We start from the raw sequence: 11622 nt of genomic DNA on the forward strand, positions 1-11622 counted from the left end.
GCAGCCTGGGTGTGGTGATAGCCAGCGGGGCAGAGCAGGGTTGGGGTCCACCAGTGTTCTTCAGGTCCCAGGGCCGCCTCCTCAGGGAGGCCCTCCCGGATCACCCAGCTCCCCGCACACCTTCACCTCCACCTGCTTTTCTTGCCTTGCAGCCCTCCCACCACCTGACAGCTTCATATTTATTTGTTTCTTGTTTTTCCCCTACTGGACTGGCAGTGCCGTGAGGGCCAAGGCCTGGGCTGTGGCTAAGTGAACAAACGAATGATTTTGAGAGCCCCCTCTGGCCTCTTCAAGCCTTAGTTTCCTCACCTATACAGTGGGTGTGCTGAGACCCACCTCATCACATCAGGTTACTGCAGGACAAAAGGAGACCAGCCCGCAGGCTCCCAGGAGGTGCTCAGGAAACGTCCAATCCCCTCCCCTACACACCGGGGCTGTAGAAGCAGCAGACTTTGCTTTTTCTGAGGCTCAGAGACGGGCAGCAACTTGTCCATGGCCACACAGCCATGAGGGGAGGTGGTGCCCTGGTAACCCTCTGGCTGGGAGTGGCCACAGGTTGGCAGAAGAATATGGGGGCCACTGGTGGGGCCAGACGCCTGTCCGAGGGCTGCGAGCTGCTGCCACCACGTCTCCAGCCCCTTCCGTTCCCAGTCCTGCCCCAGGACTCACAGCTGCTCCTCGTCTGCCCTGCCCAGCACCCTGGCCACAGGCCAGTTCCCAACTGGCCCTCCCCCCTCGGGACCCTGTTCCTGCTGCCTTCTCAGGGCCGGCACTACCAGCGAGCCAGGCGGGGGCAGTGCCAGCTGCGAGGTCCACGTAGGGGGCTGGGTGGGCCCTGGGCCTCAGTTTCTCCGGCCCTACAAGGGTGGGGAAGGGCCGGGTTGGGGCCTAGGACCTGAGCTGTGGGATGTCAGGAGGTGTGCCCTGGCCGGAGCCTGTCCCCACACATCCCTCACCCCACGGCCCTGCCCCAGCCTGGGGGATGGTGGTGGCCAAGGTCCCAGAGCTCATCAAGTGCCTCTGGGGTACCGCAACCCCTTCCCTGACCTCTGGGCCCGCCCAGACAGGGAAATTGAGGCACCCAGCAGAGGACCAGTGAGAGTGCTGAATGAAGGAAGGAAGGAAGGAAGTCCAGAGGAGGGGGCTTGGGAGCCCTGCAGCACAGGTGGGGCTGGGCACAGCAGGGATGCCCCCTCGAGCCCTGGGGAGCTCTCCCTCCCCTACCCCTCACTTGGCCTGGTCAGCTGTAGCTGCCCTCACCCTCACCCTCAGTTTTCCCATCTGTACAATGGCTCCCTGCAGGGTGGGACCGCAAAGCCACTTTTGGGCTCTGAGCTCTCTCCAGCCCGGGTCTTTCTCCGCCCCTGCCCGCTGCCTGCCTGCCTGCCTGGGGCGTGAGGACCGCGGCACCGACCATCTCATCTCAGAGAGGGGAGGCCCGGCCGGCCCGAGGGGGACTCACCGCACCTTCGCCCGCGTGGAGAGGAGACGGCCGCGGCTGCGGCTCTGTGGGCCACTTACTGCAGCTTCCCTACGGACCTCGCCTTCCTGGGGGCTGACGTCAGGCCCGAGCTCGGGGCTCCTTTTGGGCAAAGGCAGCGGGGTGGGGGCGGGGTGGGGGCGGGGCGGGCGTCTTCCCCGCCCCTGCCGGCCCCCTGAGGAGCGTGGTTCAGGGCCCTGGGGGAGGGAGCCTGGGGCAGCGGAGTCCACAGGCCCGGCCAGGCAGAGGAGGAAACTGAGGCACAGAGGGCAGAGCCGAAGCTGCACCACCCAGGAAGGGGAAGGGGTACAGCGGCTCCAGCCTGGCTCTCTGTCCCCCACAGTGTCCTCTCTGGGGAGGCTGCCTGGGCCCTGGAGAGCTCGGCTGGCACTCACGTGTGCTGTAGGAGCTGGGGGCACACGCAGATCGGTTTTCTGCCTGGGAGGGGACAAAGGCATCCCGGGCTGCCTCTGGCCTTCCTGGCTGCCCCATGCAGGTCTGGGTTGCCGTGCTGCTCTCCAGTTCCATTTGCCTGTTCTGGCCCTGGGGTGTCTGTGTGTGCCCGTGACCAAGGTCTCGAACGTGTGTTGTCTGGGTCTCTGTTTGCGTCCACTCCTGTGTGTCCCAGGGGCGGATGTGGCCTTGCAGGGGCACACGCATGCCTGATGCCGTGCACCGGCCTGGCGCCACGTGTGACCCAGCATAACCTCTGTGAGTGCTGGTGGCTCTGCGGGAACACAGAGGGTCGGGTGCGCAGGAAAGACCTGGACGTGACAAGGGCCAGGAGGGTGAGTTGGTGGGTCGTAAACCTCACTCGCCCAGGCCTGCTCTACACGTGGCGGCTGAGAGGGACATCCCTCCCCAGACAGACACCCCGACCAGGGTGGAGGCTTGTGGCCAGGCTGGGGGGTCAGGGTTTTGGGGTCGAGGTCAGGCAGGGCTCAGGGCCAAGTCTGTGACATGTGACGCTTCCCGTGCCTGAGTGCCACCTCTGGTCTCCTGTCTCTGTGCTCCTACACACTCATGCGGTTGAATCACCCTAGACCTCTCGACTAAGCACTTACTGAGCTGGCCCCGGGCTGGGCACTGAGGACACAGGCTGGAGACAGGCCGCTGGCCTCCACGCTCTGAGCCTGGTGGGGGACACGGCTGCAGTGCACCAGCGGGAGGGAGCGGGGTGCCGCAGGGCGCTGGCCAGCCTGTGGGGGGGCGTGGTCAGGAGGGCAGCACAGCCGGGCAGAGGCAGGGGTGACAGGAGGCAGGCAGCCTGGGTGGGCAGAGGGAGGGGAGGCCCTCGGGCAGCGGGAACTGCATGCCCGGGTCCTGGTGAGTGGAAGGCAGGGATGAGCCGTGAAGCTGGGAATGAGCAGGGGACTTCCACACCGGGTTATAGCTGCCCTTGTGGGGACCAGAATGGGACACTTGACCCGAGGGAAGTGGGGAGCCATTGAAGATTCTGGGGGAGGGTGGTCCTTGGAGCAGCCTCGCTGCCCACCTCAACTGGGCTCCCCACTAATGCAGGGCTGAGCCCACAGGCTACCGTTGTCTCCTTAGAACACTGTCGTATCTGTCCCAGAAGGGGAAACTGAGGCCCAGAACGGTGCAGGAGCCCCTGGCCCATCCAGGTCCCTGACCCGGGCTGGCACTGGTTCCTGTCTGGCAAGGCAGGGGCGGCCAGGGTCTTGCTGGGGGAGTGTGGATTCAGTATTGTTTGTGTGCGGGGCAGGGGTAGGGGCAGCCTGGAGGCGGCCAGGATGTGGGAGGGTGCCGGAGGGCTGAGCCATCTGAGGGTCAGATTTTATGAGCTGGAGGCAGCCCACGGCCGCTGAGTCACTGGCAGGGCTTGCCAGGCCTCGTACTCACTCTGAGGGCCGCGGGGCTCTAGCCTGGCACAGGAAGGCTGGTTCCCAAAGAAACCTCGGGGAGATTCTCTGGAACGCAACAGATGCCGTGTACTGCCGGGGAGCGCCTCTCACCCTAGGGGGCTCTTCTCTGTAGGACCGAGGGGGTCTGGGATGGGTGCTGGAGCCCACAAGGCTCGGGGTGACCCTCAGCGGAGACAGGGGCATAGGGACAATCTCACCCTTGTCACTTCCACAGGCTGGGTCAGGCCAGGCTGTCTGTGTCTGGGATCAGGGGTCAGATGTTGGCTGGGTCAGGGGTCAGACCCCTTCTGGTGGGTCTGACGCGAGCAGTTTAGGGTGGGGCTGCCCCTCCTGGAGCCCCGCCTGGCGGAGAGCCCGCCAAACCCGCAGAAGCCCCCCACGCTCACGGCTGGGTTGTGAGGCTCCACAGTAGTGTCTCAGGACGCACCTCCCCTGCGGCCTGCCACTCTGAGGGACTAAACCACAGAAGCAGCAGAGCAGCCCAGGGGGGCCGAGGGCAGGCGGGGGATGCGCGGCAACAGCTAGGCCGCTGCTGTCACCACCCTGGTGCCTGCAGCGCCAGACCTCATCCATCCTCCCTCATCCCGGTGCTGCTGGAGGATGTAAACAGCGCTGGGACCCAGGCCACACAGTCTGCCCCGGGGGAGGCGGGGCGAGGGGCACTGCGGGGGAGGGGACGCAGGCCAGCTGGGTGGTGGGGGAAGACTCGCCCCCAGAAGGGGTGATCCCGGCAAGACAGGTGGCAGCCGGGGCTGGGTGGGTGGCTCAATGGCCACGCACCCCCTCCTGTGCTCTGGACTCCCTGGCAGGGCCCGGCACCCACAGGGGAGGCCCGTGTAGGCTGTTGGGGTACCGTGTGTGTGTATGTTGTGTGTCTGGGTTGGGGGACCCGGTTGGATCCCTCGCTCGTGTGCTCTGACACTCAGAGTCTCCCCATAAAGTGGGGACAGCGTGGCCGGTGAAAGGCCCCGGGCCAAGTCCCCCTCCTCTCAGGAAGCACCGAGTCCTGCCACTGCACGTGGGACGTTTCACAGGAACGCTCATCCCCAGCAGACGTGGGGAAACAGGCCGCAGGTGGGGACTCACCCTAGGCCCACAGCCGCCAGTGGGAGAGCTGGAGAAACCCCGGGCCGGCTCTCTGGAGGGTGAATGAGGCTCCGATGGGGCACAGATGCCCACCCTTTCCCCACCCCTGTGTCCTTGAATGCACGGAGCTAGTTTGGGCGGGCCAACTAGGGCTCGAACCTGCATTGTGGGGAAATGTCCAGGGCACTGAGGATGGGCCTAGAGCATAGTTATGGTGGGAGCTTGCTCTGAAGTTCGGGGGACCACCACCCCTGGGCTTTGTCGCCTCAGTTCCCTGAGCCACTCTTCCAGGTCTCATTTGTTACCCAGAAGCCCCTCAGAGCTCATCTTGTGCCACCTTCAACTTTTACAGGTGGAGAACTTGAGGCCCAGAGACGGACAGAGACCTGCTTAAAGCCACACAGCAAATGGATCGCTGCAGATGCTGGCGGGAACCAGGCCTGGGCTTCCGTGTGGCAGCCCTAATTTTTGGGCCGCCTGAGTGACCGGGGCAGGGTTGTTTAATCATTCGTTCAACGCAGTGTCTGTCTGGGACTGTGAGAGCAACCGTCCTCATGGGTCTGCTGAGACTGTGGACCTGACCCTGGGCGAGGCTAGGGTGAGATGGAGGGGGGGCTTTTGGTGCTGCTGAAGGGGGGCCTGGGGACTTGGCAGAGGTCCCGAGGCCCCACAGAGTGAGGGGAGGGGCCCCTGTGGGAATGGCAGGGAGGTACGGGGGGCTGGCCTCATCCTTGAGGAAGCCGAGGGAAGCCCTAGGTCTTTGGAGGGTGGGTCCAACCCAGGAGGGCTTGCAGGAGGAGGAGGCCTTGTCAGCAGCCTTTGCAGGCCTGGAGGAGCCATGGTTCCAGGCAGCAGGTCTCAGGGAAAGAAAGTCAGAGTATCATTCACAGAGGGAACCGTGGCCCCAGCAGGGTCGCACCCTGAGCTCTTGCTCTACCCCCCGCCAGGTGCTGTTTCAGGGCTTCCATGAGCATCACCTCATTTTCACAACAGCCCTGGAAGGCAGGTGCAGTTATGATCCCACTTTACAGATGTGGGAATTGCTGCCTAGAGCTAGGCCACTGATCAAGTCCCCAGCCAGAGAGGAGCTGGCTGCTCTCAACCCCACAGCACATTTTCTCCACATCCCAGCCCTGAAATACAAGTGTCCACTTTCATCCCATCCCTACGGCACACACAGACCCTGAGGCCAGCCCTGCTCCGGCCCTTACGTGCTTTTATATGCACTTGTGTGTATGCACACGTATCACATGCATGACACACACAGATGCATGCACACAGACCAACACACACACCCCTGCACACTGCGAGGCGCACGCACACACACACTTGCATGTCTACACACGGGCACAAGATGCACACTCACACTGATGTACACTCCCGCACACACACGGACGTGCATGCACACGCATGACACACACGCCTCTCCCCAGCGTCCTGGTTAGCGTCAAGTCCCCTTGGGAGGCGTGTGTGCAACCCCCTCGCATGTGTCCCGGCTGGGCCGTGGCGGTCGGAGGAGGAAGAATTTCCAAACAGGAAGAGCTCACTTGGTGGCACCGTCTACCCTGTGTCAAACATCCCAATCTGGCCTGGCTGAGGGGCAGGAGCCTGTCACCGGTCCCACCGGCCCTCCTGGGATTCGCACCGGCTCTGCCCAGCTAGGCTGTGGAGCCCACCCGCCCAGGTGGCCCAACCTCTTACAGGTAAGCGAACTGAGGCCAGGAGTGGGGCCCGGCTCTCCAAACTCAGCTGCTGCTTCAGCCCCCTCTGACCTCCCCAAGGTCTGGGCAGGTGCTCCCCCGACGGCTCACCTGTGACTGGCCAGGTGGGGCAGGGGTGCACTTCGGTGTTCCCCACACGGCCCTCCATGGGGGCACCCTTGTAACCATTCTGGTCTGATGGAGGGGAAGCGAGGCCTGAGGTCACGCAGCTGGGAAGGGGCGGAGCTGGGGGTTGAACCCAGGCAGCAGCCCGGGGCCTGCAGAGCCCTGAAACTGCCCTGCTGAGCGGGTCTGCTTCCTCTGAGGAAATTTCAGGAACCCATCCGCCAGGCACGGTGGAGAGCTCCCCACATCCTGGAAGCCCCGCACCTGGGGCGGGGAGTGCTGGTTCCAGGTCTCTCCCAGGTCGAGGGCCCTGTCCTCAGGCAGCCTTCTGCCCAAGCCCTGGAGGCCCAGGTCGGCCGCCAAAAGGTGCCCCAGCCTGGCCTGGGCTGTGGCTCTCTTGGCAGTGCCAGACTGGCCCACTCAGGTCAAGGGCTGGCCACGTCCCCTGCAGGGCCTTGGGACCTGCTTTCTATTTTTGCCTTTCTTGGCCCCTGGAAGGCACCATGGGACCGGAATAGCTCTGTCTGTCTCTGTCTGCTTAGCAGGACTTAGAGGGGTGGCTCTGGGCCCCTGGGCTCTATTTGCCGACCCCGGAGTGGGAGCAGGACTGGCAAGGGGGCAGCAGCATGCGGGGACACTGTCGCAGCAGCTGCTATTCTCTGCACAGCCCTGTCTACCTTCCCTCCCAGAAGATAGTGAGCTCCCCGTCACTGTAACTGGCCAAAATAGAGCCTGGATGGGCACATTCCAGAGCTGCTGAGTGGGTATCAGCATTGGGTGGGCAGGAAGACTGATGACCTCTGAGGAGTGGGACGCAGAGACCCCAGACTCTAAACATCACTGATTCTAGGATTCTGCGATTCCAAACTGCTAAGATGTTGTCACTTCTAAGAGTCTGGGGTTAAATTTTCCGGGACAGGCTCTCCCCAGGCTCCAACCCCCCTCCCGGAGACAGAGATGCCACCCTGAGGCCTCTCCCCACCGTCTCTGGGGGAGGCTGAGCTCCTTGCCATAACCACACCTTTGCCCCCACTGTTCTCGCCACTTCTCTCCAGATCCAAATCCACCCTAGCTTTGAGGCCACCTCTTCCATGAGGCCTGCCTTGACTGGCTTCTCTAAGCCCCGGATTCTGAGGACAGTTTGGGCCTCGGTCACTTGTCTGGATCTCCCCAGGCCACCTCTGTCTCTAACTGGATGTTTAGGTCCCCCCAGACAGGGCCAGAATTTTACTTGTCTCTCTCTCTGATGCTCAGTGTATGTGAGGGTGTACAGCAGGAGCTCAATGAATGCAAATGCCCACTCATTTTTTTTTTTTTTTTTGGCCGCGCCGCACAGCTTGCGGGATCTCAGTTCCCCGACCAGGCATTGAACCCGGGCCACGGCAGTGAAAGCGTGGAGTCCTAGCCGCTAGGCCGCTAGGGAATTCCCAAGCCCACTCATTTAAAAAAAAAAAAAAAATTTATTTATTCTGGCTGCGCCGGGTTTTCATGGTGGCATGCGAGATCTTTTAGTTGCAGCATGCGAACTCTTAGTTGCAGCATGCATGCGGGATCTAGTTCCCCGACCAGGGATCGAACCGGGCCCCTGCATTGGGAGCGCGGAGTCTTAGCCACTGGATCACCGGGGAAGTCCTTGCCCACTCATTTTTAAAATGGGCAGGCAGCCTGGCATGGCCCCGTCGCAGGCACTCGGACCCCTTTCCTGCCTTTCCAGGCTTCCCCAGAGAGTCCTCCAGTGTGCTCCCTACCCCTCTTACAAACAGGTCGCTCTTCCTGGTGGCTGACCTCCTCCCCTCCTGCTGCAGCTTCCTCTCATTCTTGCTGAGTTTTAGGGACGCTCACCTGCCCTCTCCTCCGGGGGCCAGGCAGCCACCTCTTGTTGGCGAAGGGGACGGGGTGGGTGGGATGCACCGTCAATACCACCCCTCCCTCTTATAAGCAAGGAAACAGACTCGGAGAGGGCAGGGCCCGAGGCCACCCGGCTAACGGGCGGTGGAGCAAGGATTTGAAGCAGGCACTTGGGGATGTGATCCCCACGTTTCTCCAGCTGGTGGGGCACGGTGGGTGGCGGGAGCCTGGGTTGGCCCCTGCCTCCCGAGGGTGCCCTGGACACGTCCCAGTCTGTCTCCTTCCTGACCTTGGTCTGTCCATCTGGGCAGCAGGGACAAAGCCCAGATCAGGGTGGTGGGAAGATGTCCGGGTCCCTGTCCATGGAGCCCCACCCCCTGCCCACTGCCCTAAGGAGCGGGCAGCTGGTGGGAACGAGAGGAGGGCTGCTGTTTCTTTTGGCTAGGACAGTGGCTTTCTGGAAAGCTGGTGCCACTTCTCTGGGTTGGTGGGCGGGGAGGGCACTGGGGTGGGGCATCAGGGAGTGGGCAGGCACCGGCCAACGGGCAGCCACACAGAGGTGCAGGCTGGATAGTCCCCAGAGTCCCCACTCAAGGTCCTGAAGACCAAACTGCTCTGAGATGGGAAAGCAGCAGGTGAGTTACAGCTGAAGGGGCTCAAAGCGCCTCAGCCGTAACCAGCCAGAGGGTGCTGGGATCTTCATGGGTTCCGCTCAGAGCTTGACACTTCCCGCTGCAGAACGATCAGTGTTTGGTGGAAGGGGCGGCCCCGGACCCCGCTGGGGCGTCGTGCAATAGACAGTATATACGTTTAGTGTCTTTCTCAAGTTGGAACCAGAAACGCACGCAGCCCCGGAAGGTTCACAGGAGCAGCTGTGTATCTGATAGCCTCCTCCATTTTACAGAGAACTGACCCGGGGTGGGTGGGGTCTCCGCTGGGGGCTGGGACGTCTGTTCCCTGCCAGACCGGAATCCCTGGCTTTGCTGATGGGGTGCAGTGTGAGGTCATCTCCCACTAAGGAAGCACCTGCCCCCAGATCGGGCTGTTCTGTCCTGTGCTGTCTTCTCAGAGGCCTCCAGGGGAGCTTGGCCCCCAGCCCCACCGGGTCTTGCCCTCTGTCAGCACTGGGCACAGACCTGCTCTGCCCCCGGCCTCAGGGCACTTGCCCAGGAGAGGCTCATGTGGCCCTCCCAGGGCCCTGGTCATGTCCTCAGGAGCTTTATTTGGTGGGAGATGACAGTGCCAGACTCAGAGTCCAAGGCCCGGGCTGGGGTCCCAGCTCGGCAACTGACCAGCTGTGGGAGCCAAGGCTGGGGCTTCACGGCTCGAGCCTCAGCGTGCTCACTGCAGTAAGGACCAGTGAGCCCTCCGCCCTCCCAGCTCATAGGCCGAGGGGTCAGGGCTCAGAGTGTGACCAAGGTCGGGGCTCAGAGTGGGACCAGGCTCGGGGCTCAGTGTGTGACCAGGGCTCATTTGATGGCGGGGGTCAGTAGTAGGGCACCCAGCCTGGGTACATGCCACCCCACCATCTGACCCTGGCACCTCTTAAGAAAGGTCTTCACACATCACAAATGACCCTGTGACCTCCGTGCCCTGCCCTGTCCTTGCCCCAGGGAGGTCTCTCTTTCGATGGGGAATGGGGGGGCTTGCTGGGTCCAATGGGAGGCCCTTCCCAAGCCTTCCTCTTTCTCCCTATGGAGCTGGTGGTGTCTGAGATCCGCCTGGGAGGGCCTGCTGGCTGCTTCCTGCTTACAAGTCATGTCAGGAGGACAGAGGCCAGACCTAGAAGGTGTTTAGATGGGTGGGAGGGGTTGGGCGTGTGTTGAATTTGGGGTAGGAGTGAGAGAGCCAGGGCGGGGGCCAAGGCCTGTTTTCAGGCTGTCAGGATGGCTGCCCATGGTCAAGGGTGTTTTCTGGTGGCTGAGAATCTGGTTCCCATCTCCAGCTGGGTGACCTTGGGCAAGTCAGTGGAGGGAACGAGGGTGGGGCTGAATGTTTGGGCCCCCAGCCTGCTTTCCCTCCAACGAGGGGGACTCTGGGCTCGGGCCCCTCCGTCACCTGCTCTCAGGCCATGAGCCAAGTGTCCATACTGGGCACTTGTCCCAGGCCCTGCGCTTCAGGCTCTCCTCTGTGGGGAGGTGGGAGAGCATTGGATCTGCCAGGGACACTGGTCCTCAGAGCCACAGACACAAATGGACATGATGGTGATGGTGGTGATGGTGATGATGATGGTAATGGCATTAAGGTGACCAGTAAGGTGGTGACCAAGCAGCAGCAGCTGGAGTTTGTTGGGCACCGACAGAGCCCAGACCAGCTGCCGGGCCTGGGTTGGCTCTCCACAGGGACCCCTAACACGGCGGGTGGAGCAGTTAGGAATGCATTTGCGGCAAATAAAGCACCCCCCCACCGCCCGTCCCCCCAGCCGCCATCCCCACCCCCGGCCGCCCTGTGGCTGGAACAAGCATGGGGGAGTACCAGTCACCATGGGGCGGGGCTGGGGTGGGACCCGGCCTGATTCAGGAGCAGCTCACAGCCACCAGGCTCTCCTCCGTTGACTTGGGACAGGAAGGCCGCTGGGAAGGCAGGACCTCGGAGACCCGCAGCATCAGGACCCTCGGGTGACAGAACTGACCCCCTCACCCCTAGCCCGAGCGGGAAGGAAGCTGGGAGCTGATCCAACGCCACTGTCCCCCAAAGCTTTGAGCAGCGGAATGCTTTGTCTGAAGAAATTGCTGTGCCAAACAGAGAAGGAGGCTGCCCTGGAGGCACTGGGGGAGGCGACCTGAGGCCCCCCTTCCATAAGGCATAGCCTAGGGGCTGGGCAGAGCCCTGGGGCTCCATAGGCCCCAGTCAGCCCCCGGAGAGGGGAGGGAGGAGAAACCCCGCTGGTGAGGTGGGGTTTCAGGTCAGGGCTAAGGCCAGGGGTCACAGCTGACAGCCAGGTCCGGGTGGGGCCTCCTGTCACCTGAGGCGGGAGAAAGGTGGAGGACGGGCTACGGCAGGCCCCCTGTCTCCAAGAGGATGCTACTCTGTCCCTCCTGTGGGTGTCTGGGAGGGGGCAGGCTGGGTATGGCCCTGGGGAGGGGGAAGTGGGTGTGGCTCTCTCAGACCACAGCAAGGGCCCCCGCGTTGGGGCCACCGGCCTAGCCTCTGCATCCCCCAGGCACCTGTGTGCACGGGCAGGTGGGCAATCAGGTAATTCAAACACATGCTCCGTAAGAGGAAGATGTGAGAATCTTTTATTCTTTTAGCTGATCCCGGGTTCTGGATCCAGAGTCCTGGGTGGCTTCAGTGGATCCACGAACCCCCAGAATTTGTGTGTGAAATTGTCTGTCTGTGTCGTGAGGGTCTGCCAGAGCCTTCAGGGATCCGAGGCCCCATGCGGGTTGGAGCCGGGGTGTGGCCCGGCCCCTCTCTGCAGATGGGGGGGGCGGCCCCCGCCGTCACACTGAGAGTTGGAGGGTCAGAGCCAGGACAGGCTGGGGGAACTGCTGGG

Source organism: Eubalaena glacialis, chromosome 17 (genome assembly GCF_028564815.1).
Source record: "Eubalaena glacialis isolate mEubGla1 chromosome 17, mEubGla1.1.hap2.+ XY, whole genome shotgun sequence".
Lineage (NCBI taxonomy): Eukaryota > Metazoa > Chordata > Mammalia > Artiodactyla > Balaenidae > Eubalaena > Eubalaena glacialis.